Source organism: Ranitomeya imitator, chromosome 3 (assembly GCF_032444005.1).
Source record: "Ranitomeya imitator isolate aRanImi1 chromosome 3, aRanImi1.pri, whole genome shotgun sequence".
Classification (NCBI taxonomy): Eukaryota; Metazoa; Chordata; class Amphibia; order Anura; family Dendrobatidae; genus Ranitomeya; species Ranitomeya imitator.
In genome coordinates, this window is record NC_091284.1 from 393,685,997 (window position 1) to 393,707,229 (window position 21,233).

At 42.1% G+C, this 21,233-nt stretch overlaps 1 pseudogene; it reads left to right on the forward strand.

Moving 5' to 3' along the window:
* Window positions 1-14,565: 14,565 nt before the first annotated feature.
* On the forward strand, window positions 14,566-16,244 carry LOC138671641 (coiled-coil domain-containing protein 171-like; annotated as a pseudogene).
* Window positions 16,245-21,233: the final 4,989 nt, after the last annotated feature.

Genomic DNA, 21,233 nt, shown 5'->3' on the forward strand with positions numbered 1-21,233 from the left:
AACAATGACCTATGGAATACGTTATGTATGGAAAAAGAATCTGGAAGGGTCAGACGAAAAGACACTGGATTAAGAACCTCAGAAATCCTATATGGACCAATAAAACGAGGTTTAAACTTAGGAGAGGAAACCTTCATAGGAATATGACGAGAAGATAACCAAACCAGATCCCCAACACGAAGTCGGGGACCCACACAGCGTCTGCGATTAGCAAAACGTTGAGCCTTCTCCTGGGACAAAGTCAGATTGTCCACTACATGAGTCCAAATCTGCTGCAACCTGTCCACCACAGTATCCACACCAGGACAGTCCGAAGACTCAACCTGCCCTGAAAAGAAACGAGGATGGAACCCAGAGTTGCAGAAAAACGGTGAAACCAAGGTAGCCGAGCTGGCCCGATTATTAAGGGCGAACTCAGCCAAAGGCAAAAAGGACACCCAGTCATCCTGATCGGCAGAAACAAAGCATCTCAGATATGTTTCCAAGGTATGATTGGTTCGTTCGGTCTGGCCATTAGTCTGAGGATGGAAAGCCGAGGAAAAAGAAAAGTCAATGCCCATCCTACCACAAAAGGCTCGCCAAAACCTCGAAACAAACTGGGAACCTCTGTCAGTAACGATATTCTCTGGAATGCCATGTAAACGAACCACATGCTGGAAAAACAATGGCACCAAATCAGAGGAGGAAGGCAATTTAGACAAGGGTACCAAATGGACCATCTTAGAGAAACGATCACAGACCACCCAAATGACTGACATCTTTTGAGAGACGGGAAGATCTGAAATAAAATCCATAGAGATATGTGTCCAAGGCCTTTTCGGGACCGGCAAGGGCAAAAGCAACCCACTGGCACGAGAACAGCAGGGCTTAGCCCGAGCACAAATCCCACAGGACTGCACAAAAGTACGCACATCCCGCGACAGAGATGGCCACCAAAAGGATCTAGCCACTAACTCTCTGGTACCAAAGATTCCAGGATGACCAGCCAACACCGAACAATGAACCTCAGAGATAACTTTATTCGTCCACCTATCAGGGACAAACAGTTTCTCCGCTGGGCAACGATCAGGTTTATTAGCCTGAAATTTTTGCAGCACCCGCCGCAAATCAGGGGAGATGGCAGACACAATTACTCCCTCTTTGAGGATACCCGCCGGCTCAGATACACCCGGAGAGTCGGGCACAAAACTCCTAGACAGAGCATCCGCCGTCACATTTTTACAGCCCGGAAGGTATGAAATCACAAAGTCAAAACGGGCAAAAAACAACGAACAACGAGCTTGTCTAGGATTCAACCGCTTGGCGGACTCGAGATAAGTCAAGTTCTTATGATCAGTCAAGACCACCACGCGATGCTTAGCTCCTTCAAGCCAATGATGCCGCTCCTCGAATGCCCACTTCATGGCCAGCAACTCTCGATTGCCCACATCATAATTACGCTCAGCAGGCGAAAACTTCCTGGAAAAGAAGGCGCATGGTTTCATCACCGAGCAATCAGAACTTCTCTGCGACAAAACAGCCCCTGCTCCAATCTCAGAAGCATCAACCTCGACCTGGAACGGAAGCGAAACATCTGGTTGACACAACACAGGGGCAGAAGAAAAACGACGCTTCAACTCTTGAAAAGCTTCCACCGCAGCAGAAGACCAATTGACCAAATCAGCACCTTTCTTGGTCAAATCGGTCAATGGTTTAGCAATACTAGAAAAATTGCAGATGAAGCGACGATAAAAATTAGCAAAGCCCAGGAACTTTTGCAGACTTTTCAGAGATGTCGGCTGAGTCCAATTATGGATGGCTTGGACCTTAACAGGATCCATCTCGATAGTAGAAGGGGAAAAGATGAACCCCAAAAATGAAACCTTCTGAACACCAAAGAGACACTTTGATCCCTTCACAAACAAAGAATTAGCACGCAGGACCTGAAACACCGTTGTGACCTGCTTCACATGAGACTCCCAATCATCCGAGAAGATCAAAATGTCATCTAAGTACACAATCAGGAATTTATCCAGGTACTCTCGGAAGATGTCATGCATAAAGGACTGAAACACTGATGGACCATTGGCAAGTCCGAATGGCATTACTAGATACTCAAAATGGCCCTCGGGCATCTTAAATGCAGTTTTCCACTCATCGCCTCGCTTAATACGCACAAAATTATACGCACCACGAAGATCTATCTTGGTGAACCAACTAGCCCCCTTAATCCGAGCAAACAAATCAGATAACAATGGCAAGGAGTACTGAAATTTAACCGTGATCTTATTTAGAAGGCGGTAATTTATACAAGGTCTCAGTGAACCATCCTTCTTGGCTACAAAAAAGAACCCTGCTCCCAATGGCGACGATGACGGGCAAATATGCCCCTTCTCCAAAGACTCCTTCACATAACTCCGCATAGCGGCGTGCTCAGGCACAGATAAATTAAACAGTCGACCTTTTGGGAATTTACTACCAGGAATCAAATCGATAGCACAATCACAATCCCTATGCGGAGGTAGGGTATCGGACTTGGGCTCATCAAATACATCCCGGTAATCAGACAAGAACTCAGGAACCTCAGAAGGGGTGGATGACGAAATAGTCAGAAATGGGACATCACCATGTACCCCCTGACAACCCCAGCTGGACACAGACATGGATTTCCAATCAGAAACTGGATTATGGACTTGCAGCCATGGCAACCCCAACACGACCACATCATGCAGATTATGCAACACCAGAAAGCGAATAACCTCCTGATGTGCAGGAGCCATGCACATGGTCAGCTGGGTCCAGTACTGAGGCTTATTCTTGGCCAAAGGCGTAGCATCAATTCCTCTCAATGGAATAGGACACTGCAAGGGCTCCAAGAAAAACCCACAACGCCTAGCATACTCCAAGTCCATCAAATTCAGAGCAGCGCCTGAGTCCACAAATGCCATGACAGAATACGATGACCAAAGGGCAGATCAAGGTAACAGACAGAAGAAATTTTGACTGTACCATACCAATGGTGGCAGACCTAGCGAACCGCTTAGTGCGCTTAGGACAATCAGAGATAGCATGAGTGGAATCACCACAGTAGAAACACAGCCCATTCAGACGTCTGTATTCTTGCCGTTCAACTCTGGTCAAAGTCCTATCGCACTGCATAGGCTCAGGTTTAAGCACAGGTAATACCGCCAAATGGTGCACAGATTTACGCTCGCGCAAGCGTCGACCGATCTGAATGTCCAAAGACATAGACTCATTCAGACCAGCAGGCATAGGAAATCCCACCATGACATCCTTAAGGGCTTCAGAGAGACCTTTTCTGAAAATAGCTGCGAGCGCACCTTCATTCCACTGAGTGAGTACGGACCACTTTCTAAATTTCTGACAATATACCTCTCTTTCATCCTGACCCTGACACAGAGCCAGCAAATTCTTCTCTGCCTGATCCACAGAATTAGGCTCATCGTACAGCAATCCGAGCGCCAGGAAAAATGCATCGATATTACTTAATGCAGGATCCCCTGGCGCAAGGGAAAATGCCCAGTCCTGAGGATCACCACGCAAAAAAGAAATAACGATCCTAACTTGTTGAACTGGGTCACCAGAGGAGCGAGGTTTCAAAGCCAGAAATAGTTTACAATTATTTTTGAAACTCAGAAATTTAGTTCTATCTCCAAAAAACAAATCAGGAATAGGGATTCTCGGTTCTAACATAGAATTCTGAACCACAAAGTCTTGAATACTTTGTACTCTTGCCGTGAGCTGATCCACACATGAAGACAGACCTTTAATGTCCTTTGCTACACCTGTGTCCTGAACCACCCAAATGTCTAGGGGAAAAGAAAGGCAAAACACAGTGCAGAGAAAAAAAAATGGTCTCAGAACTTCTTTTTTCCCTCTATTGAGAATCATTAGTACTTGTGGCCTCCAGTACTGTTATGAAAGGTAATTCAGTACCACAATGGACATAGAGGTCAGCGCACATACAGTGACCTGGCAATAACCCAAAAAACAAGAACGAGCTCTGAGACGTGGGAACTCTGTTGACCGCAATCCCTAATCCTCTCAAACCACACTAAAGGCAGCCGTGGATTGCGCCTAACGCTCCCTATGCAACTCGGCACGGCCTGAGAAACTAAGTAGCCTGAAGATAGAAAATAAGCCTACCTTGCCTCAGAGAAATACCCCAAAGGAAAAGGCAGCCCCCCACATATAATGACTGTGAGTAAAGATGAAAAGACAAACGTAGAGATGAAATAGATTTAGCAAAGTGAGGCCCAACTTTCTGAACAGAGCGAGGATAGGAAAGGAAACTTTGCGGTCAACACAAAACCCTACAAAAACCACGCAAAGGGGGCAAAAAGACCCTCCGTACCGAACTAACGGCACGGAGGTACACCCTCTGCGTCCCAGAGCTTCCAGCAAGCAGAAAAAAACAAATTGACAAGCTGGACAGAAAAAAACAGCAAACAAATAGCAAAGAGGAACTTAGCTATGCAGAGCAGCAGGCCACAGGAACGATCCAGGAGGAAACAGGTCCAATACTAGAACATTGACTGGAGGCCAGGATCAAAGCACTAGGTGGAGTTAAATAGAGCAGCACCTAACGACTTCACCACATCACCTGAGGAAGGAAACTCAGAAGCCGCAGTACCACTTTCCTCCACCAACGGAAGCTCACAGAGAGAACCAGCCGAAGTACCACTTGTGACCACAGGAGGGAGCTCTGCCACAGAATTCACAACACAGTGTATAAAACAACACAATGTAAGTGGCAGAAGGTGGCTGGAAGATATATGAATAAATACAAGGACTGTAGTACAATTTCAATCTCCCTACAATGATCTCAGGAAAAGTATGGCACCAATAAAAAGGACTGCTGCACACAAAAGTGTGGACAAATAAATAAGATAAAGAGCAGAAAGGAGCAACAGGATTTTTGCTTTTAAAAAAGCAGTTGGTTTGCTGTTATGACCTGGTGGTCAGGACATTAATGGACCTGGTGGTTAAGAGCACACGGAATCACCTGATAGTTACTGATAATAAGGACGAGCTCTGGGACGTGGGAACTCTGCTGAACGCAATCACTAATCCTATCAAACACACTAGAAATAGCCGTGGATTGCGCCTAACGCTCCCTATGCAACTCGGCACAGCCTAAGAAACTAGCTAGCCCTGAAGATAGAAAAATAAAGATTACCTTGCCTCAGAGAAATTCCCCAAAGGAAAAGGCAGCCCCCCACATATAATGACTCCCTCTGCGTCCCAGAGCTTCCAGCAAGCAAGACAACAATAAAAATTGCAAGCTGGACAGAAAAATAGCAAACCAAAGAAATACAAGTTGGAACTTAGCTTCTGCTGGGAAGACAGGACACAAGAACGATCCAGGAGTGAACTAAACCAATACTGGAACATTGACAGGTGGCATGGAGCAAAGATCTAAGTGGAGTTAAATAGAGCAGCCAGCTAACGAATTAACCTCGTCACCTGAGGAAGGAAACTCAGAAACACCCACCAGAGGAAGTCCATGGACAGAACCAGCCAAAGTACCATTCATGACCACAGGAGGGAGCCCGACAACAGAATTCACAACAGTTTGCACAGCAGCGTGCAAACAGCAATGCAGCTATCAGGGAGCCTTATAAGGCAGCCTAATAAGCTACAGAGCTGATGCACAAAAATATAGCCTCCACTGTCCCTGCAAAAAAATGGTGTTGTTGGACAGTGGAAATCGCTACAGCACAAGCAGTTTGGGGGTTAATCTTCCCTCCCTAGCTATATCCCTTCTTCTGATGAAGCTGCAGCAACCTCTCCCTATGGTAAGATCGGCAGAAGTAAGATGGCGGCTGGCGTGCACGCCCATTTATAGCCCCTGTGACGCCGCAGAAAGCAAGCCAATCACTGTCATGCCCTTCTCTATGATGGTGGGGACCGAGACCTATGTCATCACGCTGCCCACACTCTGCGTCCTCATTCGTTGGCTGAAAAATGGCGCTGAAAGCGTCATACGAAATGCGACTTTTGCACGCAGATCGCCGACTTTGCCGAAAGTCTGCGATTTTTGAATTTGTTCGATCTGTTTCGCTCAATCCTACTCTGGACCATCACTCTTAGAGATGTCCCAAATAGTCTGAGGGGGGCTACATCAGAGAAAGTAACTTTACCTTTACATGCTGCCAGTCCCTGAACTTACTGAAAACGTATTTTGTCTTATGAAGCTACCTTCAGACTATTGTAAACATTTAGAAGAATGATTTTCAGCTGCAGTAAAAATGAATAGTAACCTGAGTGCTTTGTCACGCAAATGGTAAAATATCCTGAGACTATACATGCCTTTAATAAAGAACAGCACCTAAACATGTTCCAAAAGCAACTTTTCAGAAATAACTTAGTGAATTCAGCAATGTTTTTTTCCTGCATTTTGGAGCATGATGTCATAAGGTAATAGAGATAACTAAGGGTCTTGATTAACAAAACTCTGACATTTTAGGGCAAACAGCAGATAAACAACCCAGATCTTAATCCCATTGAGAACCTGTACTCAATTCTCAAAAACCAGGTGGACAAACAAAAACACAACTATTGTTATAAACTCCAAACCAAGCACTGATTAGGCAAAAATGGTTTACTATGAGTCAGGATTTGGTCCAAACATTCAACATGCTAGGGCAAATTGCAGAAGTCTTGAAAAATAAGGTTTACCAATGTAAATATTAAGGGGGATGATTAATTAAGACTGGAACTGGTTATGGCAGCCTTAATGACGAGGCTCACTGAAGTGGTGTAGCAGCATACACTGCACCTTGATGGGGAAACCAACTTTCTTGGTCTTGCCTGACTCAGCCATGGCACCCTGTACAGTTGAAACTAATTTTTCAACACTTTTGTGTGGCCAACTCATCTTTTATAAGTATTAGAAAAACAAAGAAAAAAATGATTAAACTGCAGTTTAGGAATATGGTGAGTTCATGTTCTTGTATTTGGGCTAATTTTAACAGAGATCTCATTGTATTTGCACATGTTTTTTTATTTAATAGTCAATGTGTGAGTACACACTGAATGTGTACCACAAACAGCAAGTTAGGGCAGATGCACAAGTAAGTTTTAGATAGGCCCAGATCTCATTATTGCAGTGTTCAAAAACCTTCATCAAAAACTAATGCAAGTTTTGAAAACATGTTTGAGTGAACAAAGCTGAGATCTTATGTACATGACTGTATAATACCTCTGTACAAGATTTGATTTGAAACAAACTCAATATTGCACCCATAGGTCTCAATTTCAGATAGAGACCGGATTAATAAATGAGAATATGTTGTGCCGTGTTCAATTCAATATTTAAATGCTGTATTACAGAAAAAGTATCACACTTCTACAGTATAGTGCCATTTGGAGGTTAATAAGGTCGCACATGGAGAGCCTATAAAATTGTAATATGGAATCGTAGGAAATCCATGTAGTGTTATACAAGCGAGTACAGAAACAAGATACCATATTGCATATTGCATGCTTCCAATCAATGGTTGGCATTTATTGATTGATGCTGTATCCTCTAACCTATTGCTATTAGAACATTTGATAGATGACTTCATTAAAGAGAGGTCTATCTGACAGATCCTCCTAAATGAATGATGACATTTTCCACCATGGATACTTTTCATACATGACCCCCGATGATTTCCTTCAGTACTGACATAGATTCTTTATGTTTTAGCCTGAGGTGATTTAAAATAACATTGTGATACTTGAAGCCTGAAGAATAAATTCTGTTTTCTTCTCTACAGATAGGGGCAATGTTAAATATTCCGTATTAGTTGGATTTTAACTTCAATTGTGCAAAATAACAAACAAAAGCAGTAAAATTGTCTTAGCGGCATTTTACCGGCGACTGAGGAACTTAGTTATTACCTTTCATTTGATACAAGTATAATTTTCTACGAGGCATTGTTTCACTGAGAGAATGACATCTCTCAAAACAAGGCAAAACAATAGCTCTATTCACTTATACAATCCAGGAGGGAAGATTTTGAGCACTTATTTTGTATTCAGAGAGACGCTTTATAACATTCACCAAATGGGGAAATGTTTTTTTTTTTCGTCTACCATTTTATCAAATATATAGTATATTTAATTCAAGGAGGAACACTGTTCATTTGTATTGATTGCTGCTGTACAAATACACATATCTATTTCAAGAAAGAATTTCATTTTCTGACACAATGTCTTTTCAATAAAATAATCAATTTTTATAGAAATGTCTGTGTAAAAGATATGTTAGAAAAAAGCACGTTAAAATAACACATAATCCTTTATAAACTTTTACTTTGAGATTGGAAGCACAGTCTAAAGAAAATATAGAATATATACATCTCGTGCACACAGATTTTGGTGTGTAATCATTGCATACCCAGTGCCAAAATGTATCAGAAAAACGCATAAACAATTTTTTTTAAAGATGAGCAGTTAGACTGAAATTCAAATTTTGCGGTTTCGACAAATTTTCCCCAAAATTTTGATTCACAGTGAATAAAAGTGTGCAAATCTCAAAACTCTGAAGGGGAAGAGGGAGAGATTGAGATCAATATAACTTTATTCCACTTACATTGCCGTGAAAAAGCATTCATACCCCATGATCTTTTCTACATTTTTTCATGTTAGATCACAAACTTAAATACATTTTATTGGGATTTTATATGATATACTAACACAAAGTAGCAAATATTTGTGCAGTGCCAAAATGTATCAGAAAAACGCATAAAAATTTTTTTTTAAAGATGAACAGTTAGACTGAAATTCAAATTTTGCGGTTTCGCCAAATGTTCCCCAAAATTTTGATTCACAGTGAATAAAAGTGTGCAAATCTCAAAACTCTGAAGGGGAAGAGGGAGAGATTGAGATCAATATAACTTTATTCCACTTACATTGCCGTGAAAAAGCATTCATACCCCATGATCTTTTCTACATTTTTTCATGTTAGATCACAAACTTAAATACATTTTATTGGGATTTTATATGATATACCAACACAAAGTAGCAAATATTTGTGTAGTGTAAAAGAAATGATTCATGGCTTTCTAAATATTTTAAAAGTATAAATCTTAAAATTGTGATATGTATTTGTATTCAACCACAAATCAATACTTTGTACAACCACCTTCGGCTGCAATTACTGTTACAAGTCTTTTGGGAATGTCTATACCTGCTTTGCACATCTAGAAGCTGGCATTTTTCCACATTCTTGTTTTCAAACTAACTCTAGCTCAGTAAGAGTGGATGGAGAGTGTGCAGAGAATCTGTTTAGAATTGACAATCCTCAGTAGTTGATACTTTTTAATGGCTAACTGAAAAGATGGTAACAAATTGCAAGCTTTCGAGACTACACAGGTGTCTTCATCGGTCATAGGCCCATAAGAGGAGCGCCAGAGAGCTGCAAGTTTTCAAGTGGAACTGTGAAGTGGGATATACATAAATCCCTGCAGTTCGAGTTATATTGCAGGGCATTGGGATAACTAAAATAAGCCCCTGCGGTAAATTAAGAGGTCAATAGCCTTGTTTGTGTTTTCATCACATTGGAGCAGTGGAGGGATAACTAAGATAAGCCCCGCTGCACATGTGATAGCTGTGGGCTGGCCAAAGGTCACCCCGATGGGGACGTACTGTTGACAGTCACGGTGTGAATCCGTGACATATTGCACCCTTAACATGGACAAAACAGAATTCATTGTCTTTCCCCCATCTCACGCGACCCCCCCAAGGTACCAATCCATTACAGTAAACGGCTGCCCACTCTCCCCAGTCCCACAAGCTCACTGTCTAGGGGTAATCCTTGACACTGATCTCTCCTTCAAACTGCATATCCAAGCCCTTTCCATTTCCTGCCGCCTTCAGCTCAAAAATATTTCACGGATCCGTACATTCCTAAACCAAGAATCAGCAAAAACCCTAGTCCATGCCCTCATCATCTCCCGCCTCGACTACTGTAACCTCCTGCTCTGTGACCTCCCCTCTAACACTCGCACCCCTCCAATCTATTCTAAACTCAGCTGCCCAACTAATCCACCTGTCCCCCCCCCCGCTATTCCCCGGCCTCTCCCCTGTCAATCCCTTCACTGGCTCCCCATTACCCAGAGACTCCAGTACAAAATCCCTAACCATGACATACAAAGCCATCCACAACCTGTCTCCTCCATACATCTGTGACCTCGTCTCCCGGTACTTTCCTGCACGCAACCTCCGATCCTCACAAGATCTCCTTCTCTACTCCACTGTTATCTCCTCTTCCCACAATCGCTTACAAGATTTCTCTTGCGCATCACCTCTACTCTGGAACTCTCTACCACAACATATCAGACTCTCGCCTACCATCGAAACCTTCAAAAAGAGCCTGAAGACATACCTCTTCCAGCAAGCCTACAACCTGCAGTAACGACCTATCGACCAAACCACTGCACGACCAGCTCTATCCTCACCTACTGTATCCTCACTCATCCCTTGTAGATTGTTGTGACTTGTATTGTTCAAGATTATTGTACCTGTTTTTATGTATACTCCCCCTCACATGTAAAGCGCCATGGAATAAATGGCACTATAATAATAAATAATAATAATAATAAGCTAAAAAAAATAATGGAGAATCACATATTTATGCACATCACATCACAGAAAAAAAAACTGAAAGAAACATGGATAAGACAGGTGACATGAAGCAGAATTACCATGAGTGATAAACAATTATGTCCATAAATATTGGACCAGTTCTTAGATAATGAATGCTTTATTGTCCTCTGATTGGGGTCTTGTTCTGTTGTGATGACCCCACATGGTCTGAGGGGCAAGTTCCTTAGTTCCTTAGTTGATGTAAATAGACATAAATCCATGTGACACATTCAGTCCTGCCCTAAGAGGTCATCATAAGTTTATATTTCCATATTCTTCTGTCTCTTTGAGATTTGATGCTACCTTTTAATACAAGTAATTTCATGTCCATAATGTTATGATCCGGGAGACAGTACGATACCAAGATATATATCTTTCCTGTATCAAAACAGAGAATCTGTTTGAACTCTCAGTGACCGCCCTGCACTTCCTCATTCCATCTTGGAAACATTGCAGGGAGGTCACTGTGTTGTTGTGACATGCTTGGCCTTGTGTCGCCACATACTTTTTCAAGTGTGTGCCATCACTTCTGCTGGTGCTGCACCTGTAAGAAAAAAAGATGTTCCTGATCATTTCCTGACCTGTTCCTGTTCCCTGATTTTTCCAAATCCACACGAATCCCCCTTCTCCCCCCACTATGCGCTTTTCCCCCTCTCACTGTCCTCAGAACCTGACAGTGAGGGAGTGGATGCCACCTTCTTTTATTTTTCATCATCCTCTTTCGAAACTGATAGCAAACCGGCACCAGACACCACAGGACAGAAAATGAACCAGAGCCCAACCACCATTATTGACCTTGCAAGGATCTCACTCCCTGAAGATTATGAGCCACAGATTACAGATTTTGTGGCTCAATCATCAATTTGTAACTGGACCCTTGTAAAAACAGTAGAAATTATGACATTTTGGGGCCTTGCCCTTCACATGTGGTTAGTGAAGAAGCCAGAACTGCAGCACTATTGGAGTGTTAATGTTTTATACAATACTTCAATGTTCCGCATGACTATGACCCATAAATGATTTGAGGCAATACATACATTTTTGCATTACAATGATAATGCACAGTGTCTGCTCGGAGATGACCCCAACTTTGACCAACTTTTCAAAGTTTGGCCAGTCATTGATCACTTCAGCTACAAATTTGCTGAGGTGTAAGTTCCTCAAAGAGACATCTGCATGTATGAGTTCCTAATCCATTTCAAAGGGAGTCTCAAATTCCGGAAATACCTTCCCAGTAAGAGGGCACGGTACGGCATTAAACTCTTCAGGCTGTGCAAGAGTACCCACAAGTTAAGGTTTATGAAGTTAGGACACCCTGAATGCCTTCCTGTCCTGGGAGTGAGTGGAAAATTGTGTGGGATTTGGTGCACTCACTGCTGGCGCAAGGGTATAACCTCTACATAGATAACTTTAACAACAGCATCCCAGTCTTCATGTCCCTCTCTGCGTGATCTAAAGCAGCAAGCGGTACTGTCCACAAAAATCAAGGAGGCCTCCCTAAGACGTTAGTTGGGCAGCTGCTTTGAAATGGTGAGAGCAGAGCCCAATGTAGCAACAACATGCTGGTGGTCAAGGGCAACCTTGGAGTTCATATACGATGTCAATTTGGGGCTCACATCTGGGAGTTAAAGATCAATTCCTGTGCTAAATATAACACCTGCAATCAAAAACAAAATGAGGTTCAAGTCTGAAAAACAAACCACTGCTAAGTTACATGGTCTGTCCCGGTTAAGCATGAAACTGAAGATCTCAATGAAATGGCGGAGATCCGCTGTGAACTTCACAAGGCTATAAATTAAACCGTAGAGTTAGCCACAAAGAATAATGAACAGACCAAAAACCTCAACTGTCCTAATAGGAGGCTTACGGATGTAAAATGAGTGAACTGTAGGCACTGGAAAAACTTTTAAAATGCCAAGCCATTGTCTATCAGGGATGTGCAGTGATAAAGATATAGCTGCTGGACCTGCTGTTATCATGGCTCTGAGATATACCTTGACAGATTACCAGAACACGCTGGAAAGCACTTCTAATGAGCTGGATACAAAACAATGGATCTGTGCGGGGATGAAAGATGAACTAAAATCTTCTGAACAGATCAGAGACACCATGAGAAGACACCTTGCGAACTTTAGTTAAGAGCTAGGGTCCAATAAGGAGGTACAGAGAGAGAGAGAGTGTCTCATATAGCCCAACTTAAGGCTGCTTTCACACATCAGTTTTCTGTTGTCAGGCACAATCCGGCGAATTGTGAAAAAAAACAGATTCGTCGGAGTGGCATCCCAACATCAAGACCAGGTTTCTCAGGATAAAAGGTGTGGAATGAATGAACCGGCCTGGGGGGCATTCACCTCTGATGCTGAAACCCACATCCTTCCCTCTGGACCGCAACCCTACCAGCGCACCAATTATTGTAGGGAATGAAGTTGGAGGCGAGAATCTACAATTCTCCAAATCTGAAACTTTAGATTAACATGAACCATTATTGGGGTAGTAGTAGGGGTTAGGACTCAAGTGGTTCCACATATTTCTTCAGCAAAGACCTGTGAAAGACATTGTGGATTTTAAGGGCCTGAGTTAATTCAAGACGAAACGCTGCTGGGTTAATGACGGGACAAACAAATCTAGGTCTCAACCTCCAGGAAGGAACCTTCAACATGATATTCCTGGTAGACAACCACACAAAATCATTCGCTTTCAGGTCTGGACCTGGCAAGCATTTTCTGTCAGCCATACGTTTGTGCCTGTCTCCCATCTTCAAATTACTCAGAACCCCCCGCCCCGCCACACTGAGGAGAGCGATTAAGCAAAACGTCGATGCTCCAGAACTCCAGAAGTCCCTCCCTCGCAAAAAGTACCATATGCACCAAATAATGTTGACCTGCCGGGGGATTCTTGACAGCGATTAATAGCAAATTCTACCAGCGGTAAGTAGGATGCCCAATCCTACTGACTACTGAGGTAAGTCTCCAAATTTTGATTAATGCGCTCGGTCTGTCTATTTGACTGGGGATGGAATGCAGAGCAAAAGGATAGCTGCACCCCCAGTCAAGAACAGAATGCCCTCCAGATCTTGGAAGCAAACTGGGACCCTTGACATCACATTGGAAGGAACCCATTTATAAACACCTGAACAAGAGTCTTGGCATTCGGAAATACCGGTAATGCGACAAAATGAACCATTTTGCTGAACTTATCTACAACCACCAAAACAACAGTCTTGCCTGAAGATACCAGTAGGTCAGTAATAAAATCCATGGGCAAGTGTGTCCATGGTCTGCTAGGAATAGGTAGCAGAAAAAAAGAACCAAACAGGCAGGTATGCGATACTTTAGAACGTTCGCAGATACTACAAGTAGATACGTGTTCAACCATATCCTGATGCAACCTCAGCAACCAAAAACATTGAGAAAGGATGTCCTCAGTTGCATTTCCACCAGGATGACCAGCAAACACAGAGTTGTGATGCTCCTTAATTACTTTGCTGTACAGAGTAGATGGTACAAATGACCTTCTGGAGGCAGGATGCAGTCGTGTTCCTCTCGGCCTACAACACCTCACCCTTCAGCTCAGGGTATGATGCCAAAATGACTACCCCTTCTGCAAAATCTGGGCAGTTTCCTCATGGTCACCACCACCAGGGATGCTATGGGACAAAGCATCAGCCTTAAAATTTTTCACCCCTGGATGGAAGGTGACAACAAAATTGAACAGGGATCATCTAGTTTGCCTAGGGTTGAGGAAAAGAAAGTGCATGGACGCCATTTACCAGGGGACAGACTCTGAGACAACACAGCCCCAACTTCCACTTCTGATGCATCAACCTCCATAATAAAGGGTTGGGAAACTTCAGGTTGACTATGTATAAGAGCTGTGGCTGAAGTTAAAGAGAATAGTGGTACCACAAAAAGTCCGTAGTCTTTTGGATGTATGAAGCATGCATTTCAACGTGGTGTCATAGAGGTTTTGGCAGCTTAAAGACTTCAGCAACCTAGAAGATCCAGCAGGACACTCTTTGCTTGGATAGGGGTCTTGAATAAAGGACCTAGTCTGTTGGTGTGTCCCATAGAAGGCAAAAAAGGCAAAGCAATCAGTTCATAGGATGAAATGATGCCTTGTCAAGAAGCCTTGAAGTGGATTACCAGCACTGACCTACTGTCTGGGGTCATCACTTTGTCTGATTTGCTTGGGGCCTTAAACTAGAAAGACTAGCATTGTAGATCACAAATTGAGCTGTATTGATGCATTCAAGAACTGTTTCTCTAAGCTGATGAGCCAGCTGAATGTGGAGTCTGAAGCTAGACCTGCAGAACTCCATATATCAGCCATTTCTGGGGACCCCAACAGTCTTGTGGGCAGACTGATGTGCGGACTTCACAGAATTAACTTCAAGACATTAACTGTGGACCTTACAAATATAACTACCACAGTGAAGTGCTTGGCTGTCTTGAAAAATCAAATCCTTGCATTTACCCAGCGGCTACATGATGCAGAAATACAGAAACAGTCATTGCACCGGGAGCAGTCTGATATTAAACTGAAAATTGATGACATAAGTACAGCAGAAAACCAACCTCTTCAGCAATCTAAAATTATAACCTATGAGACATATAAAAGTATTTTCGATTAACTGAACAGCACATTGCTGTGAGAGCAAGAAGTGCAGATTCTCTTGAATGAGCAGTCTCAACTGTTACTGGAGTTCAATACCAAGATAGAATTTCACTCCAGGGAGTGAAGAGACCTGTGTAGTCTCGAAAGCTTGCAATTTGTTACCATCTTTTCAGTTAGCCATTAAAAGGTATCAACCACTGAGGACTCTCAATTCTAAATATTTTTCTATCCACTGGCTAACACGGTACCAAGATATATTTCTTTCCTCACTCCAGGGAGAAAGCAGAGAAAGATAAGACCCTCCCAGAAGCTCTTAGGAGTCTTTTGGAAACTGAATAGGAAGTGCATAGAAAAGATCAACTTGTGCATCAGCAGGACAGACAACTGACCCAGCTGGTGCAGGACAAGTGTTTCTAGAATAGAACTTGTCTAGTTCAGTGGGTGCCCTGCACACAGCAGCTCGAGAAAAGTAAATCCTGACAGATTACATGAAATTGGCTACAGTAACATTTCAGAAGGTGAGAGCACAAATCTCCTAATCACGGGTAGAAACTTCATGGCAAGATTTCACTTTCCAGCTTTCAAAACTAACTGAAAAAACTCTTTGAAATGTGGATGAAATGGTCCACAGGAGGACTGGACTATAGATACCGTTTGCCAAATCATGATCAAGAGCTTCTTGGATTTGTATCAGATGGTGTGTGGCAAAGTTTCTAAACTGGAAAGCGAGATAGTGTTGTATGAAAAGCACATTGCTGTTCTACTTTATGACCTACAGTGGAAAAGCTTGATGCCCACACTCTACCAAGCTCCAGAGCAGAATTTCACTCAGAAAAAGTAATGCAGACTTTTTACCATTGCGGGCAGAACCAGACTTCTCACAAAGCCATCTGGATATTGGTCATGTAGACAGCTGAAGTTTCCTGCCTATGGACGTGTTATCTGTGAGTGACTTTACAGCAAGAACTATGCAAGAACTGCCATCTAAGAATTAACTGTTTTCTGCTCATAAGGAAATGATTCCCATCAGTTATTAAAGACAACATGCAATGGCGAAAAAAAAAGTGCAAGGACACTTTTCTTAACCACCATACATGATGATGACAGCACCCCCACAACTGTAAGAGGTTTCGCTACACAGGTTATCAATCCAGACTATGGAATGATAACCTGTGTATAAATACATTGATATAAAAGTATGGGGGGAGTTCATCTCTCTGATGAAGTGCTCCAGCCCTGCAGTGCCATGCATAAAGCTAAGGTTTGCCCAGAAGAGTGGGCAACTTTACGGTCTGAAAAAATAAAGAGCATCATTTACAATTACCACTGTCATTGATGCTAGAGGAGGCAAATCACAGTATTAAGAAATGGAGTAGGTGAACTTTTGATCAGGGTCATTTGGATGTTTTGGGTCGTGATTATGATTTAAAAAGAGATAACACAGTAGTTGACAATAAATGGCTTCACCCAACTACTAACCATGAGTGGAGAAAAAGTTTTGGTGTTATAATTCATATTCTCTAAAAAAAACTTTTGAGCACAGCTGTATACCTTGCACTATGGATCTCCAAAGAAAAGGGCTAATGAGGTTCAAAACTACTGTATTAAAATGTGAATTTTAGGATCCATTTACATTTTTTGTTGCTTGGACATATAGGTCCCCATTCTTCAAGACCAGGACCATTTGAGATTGGTGGTTCCCAGTGGAGCACGGTTTGCACGGCAGAGTCTATCCCCGAAGTCACTGAGTAAGTTTCTCTTTTCTTTTACGTGTAAGCTCTTATGATTAGTGTGGCCCTCTCTCTTCATCCTGTAGAGTGCAAGCTCTTATGGTCAGTGGAGTCTTTTCAATCTTCTGTACGGTGTAAGCTCATAAGGTCAGTGGGGTTCCCTCTCTCTTCTGTAATGTGTAAGCATTTATGGTCAGTTGAGTCCTCTCTCTTCCATAAAGCTCTTTTTGTCAGTTGGGTCCTCGCTCTCCCCTGTAGAATGTTAACTCTTAAGGTCAGCGTGGTCCTCTCTCTCTTGAAGAGTGTAAGCTCTTATGATCAACGTTATACTCTCTTTTTCTATCTTTTTGTATAGTGCAAGCTCTTATGGACTGCCGGTTCCTCTATCTCGCCTGTAACGTTTTAGCTATTATGGTCATGTGTATTTTTCAAGAAATTGCAAGCTTTCCTTTATTGAGATTCTCGCATATTTATTAGCCAAAAATCTAATTTTTGTGGCAAAATTCAGTGAATTAGAATTAGAAAGATCCGCTCATCTCTACTATGCACGTTTTAATTCTTAAGGTAGCTAGCTTTGTAGTTTTCACGTAAAAACGCCATTTAGAATTTGCTAAAGATGGTGTCTAATCTGTCACAGGAATTTTTGTGGCACTTTAGAGTGATAGTATTAATATTACCTTATTAAAATATGCTGATGTATACCTAATACCTTAGTGGCGTTTTTATAACGTTAGGATAATCTGTTTGTTTGTGTGCATGAATGATATTGTTAATCTTCTCTTTATAGCTTTTGTTCTTAGAAAATGTATTGTTCTCATTAGCTAAGCTTATAAACCCCAGTGCAATTGCTATATGATTACAATAAATTGCACATTACCTCCAGAAAATAAAGTAACAAAGTAAGTCTCACCTTCTTACCCAATGTGCATGCTTCTTTAAAACACAGTTAACGAGCTCAATTGAACATTCATGCTGACCAAAGTGTATTTGTATTCTTAATATTTATCTGATTGCTTAGGAAATCAATGAGAAATGTGTTTGCAATGAAGTTTTCGTTCTCTACTATAGAAGGCTAGGTTGAGCTATAATACAGGATAGCACTAAACTCTACAGGATAGTACTAAACACGTGACATCAAACGTCAGACAAGCCCTTAGAAACCCATAGCAGAAGTCACTGGAACAACTCAGAGAGGTGTAGAAGGTGTCTTTATTTTATGTGTGGAAATTTTATAATTGAGAAGGGGTTGTCTGAACAGTGGATGACCCCTTTAATACAAAATTTTAGAGCTTAGTTTGTTACCATGCAATGACTGATTTTGCTGTTTTGTACATTTATCCTTCATATGTGGTCTGCATGAAGCATAGCATCATTATTGCATAAAACAATTGTTAGGTCTCAATAAATCTTGCATTGTAAATAGCTACAATCTTCAGTAAGCTCTCTTAGATAGATGTCTCAAGACAGCATCTGTTTCCAGTGTCCAGTTTTTCTAAACTAAAATGGCAATGTATCCCATCTTTTTTATTCTCAATCTTTTGACCTACTAAATCATAGTTATTCAACCACCTTTTTAACAGATTATTGTGCTTTGCCAGTAGTGGCGATTAGGGCATTAAGGTTTATTTTATATGGAAGGGAGTCACCATACTATTACCGTATTCATTCCTTTTGATCTCTCAGTATCCCTCCATTGTTTTTCCTCGTTCATGTATTTTTTCGCCCCTTATTTTGACAAGCGTCTCTTACTGTATTTCTTCTTTTTATATTGTGTGCTTTTATTATTTATCCTTAAATAAAATATAATTATTTTAATACTATCTGTGGATCTCTTCCGTTTTCCCCATATTTATATATATATATACATTTAGGGCCAGAAATATTTGGACAGTGACACAATTTTCGCGAGTTGGGCTCTGCATGCCACCACATTGGATTTGAAATGAAACCTCTACAACAGAATTCAAGTGCAGATTGTAACGTTTAATTTGAAGAGTTGAACAATAATATCTGATAGAAAATGTAGGAATTGTACACATTTCTTTACAAACACTCCACATTTTAGGAGGTCAAAAGTAATTGGACAAATAAACATAACCCAAACAAAATATTTTTATTTTCAATATTTTGTTGCAAATCCTTTGGAGGCAATCACTGCCTTAAGTCTGGAACCCATGGACATCACCAAACGCTGGGTTTCCTCCTTCTTAATGCTTTGCCAGGCCTTTACAGCCGCAGCCTTCAGGTCTTGCTTGTTTGTGGGTCTTTCCGTCTTAAGTCTGGATTTGAGCAAGTGAAATGCATGCTCAATTGGGTTTAGATCTGGAGATTGACTTGGCCATTGCAGAATGTGCCACTTTTTGGCACTCATGAACTCCTGGGTAGCTTTGGCTGTATGCTTGGGGTCATTGTCCATCTGTACTATGAAGCGCCGTCCAATCAACTTTGCAGCATTTGGCTGAATCTGGGCTGAAAGTATATCCCGGTACACTTCAGAATTCATCCGGCTACTCTTGTCTGCTCTTGTCTGAACAGGAGTAGTTTCATAGCTAATATGGGTCTGTTAGAATTCATCAGTTCTGCTATACTGGGCAGACACTCAAAAATCATGTATTTGAAGGGTCCAGTAGAACAACGGCATTACCAAGTCTTCTATTCAGTACATATTTCTCACTGAGCTCCCCTATCTACATGGAAAAATAGAAAACAGAAGTGGTAATAAACCCCTTCTGTATTCTTTGCCTGATTCCTGGCGATGTCTGACTACCAATTACCAGACCTGCTTCTGTTAAATTGTGATAAACATAACATGCTGCTGGACTAAAACCCAATACAAGGCTCAATCTCCTATATAATTGTCTAAGGGTCACTTCCGTCTGTCTGTCTGTCCTTCTGTCATGGTTATTCATTCGCTGATTGGTCTCGGCAGCTGCCTGTCATAGCTGCCGCGACCAATCAGCGACGGCCACAGTCCGGAAAAAAATGGCCGCTCCTTCCTCCCCGCAGTCAGTGCCTGGCATCGGCATACTCCCCTCCGGTCAGCGCTCACAGAGGGTTAATGGCAGCATTGACCGTGGTGTAACGCACTCGGTTAACGCTGCTATTAACCCTGTGTGACCACCTTTCTACTATTCATGCTGCCTATGCAGCATGAATAGTAAAAATATCTAATGTTAAAAATAATAAAAAAATAAAAAATAGTTACATACTCACCCTCCGGTGAGTTCCTGGATCAGGAACCGGCCGGTGACCGCTGCATGCATTGCGGTCTCGCGAGATGATGACATACGGTCTCGCGAGACCACTACTTCATCATCGCACGAGACCGCAATGCAATCTTCAGACCGGACCACGCGACAAGCATCAGGAACCGGCCTCTTCGATCCGGAGGCTCCAAGAGGTGAGTATGTAACTATTTTTTATTTTAATTTTTTTTTTTAACAGGGATATGGTGCATACTACGTGACTGGCCAATATACTACGTGACTGGGCAATACACTACGTGGCTTTCTGCTGTATACAGGCATGTATATACTACATGGCTCTGTGCTGTATACTACGTGGCTCTGTGCTGTATACTACGTGGCTCTGTGCTGTATACTACGTGGCTCTGTGCTGTATACTACATGACTGTGCTGTATACTACGTGACTGGGCAGTATACTACATGGCTCTGTGCTGTACACTACGTGGCTCTGTGCTGTATACTGCATGGCCTCTGTGCTGTACTACATGGCTCTGTGCATAACTGGGCAATATACTATGTGACTGGGCAATATACTATGTGAACTACGTGGCTGGGCAATATATTACGTGGCTAGGCAATATACTACGTGGCTGGGCAATATACTATGTGACTGGGCAATATACTATGTGGCTGGGAAATATACTACGTGGCTGGGAAATATACAACGTGACTGGGCAATATACTACGTGGTTGGGCAATATACTACGTGACTGGGCAATATACTACGTCGCTGGGCAATATACTACGTGGCTGGGAAATATACAACGGGACTGGGTAATATACTACGTGACTGGGCAATATACTATGTGGCTGGGAAATATACTACGTGGCTGGGAAATATACAACGTGACTGGGTAATATACTATGTGGCTGGGCAATATACTACGTGACTGGGCAATATACTATGTGGCTGGGCAATATACTACGTAGCTGGGCAATATACTATGTGACTGGGCAATATACTATGTGGCTGGGAAATATACTACGTGGCTGGGCAATGTACTACGT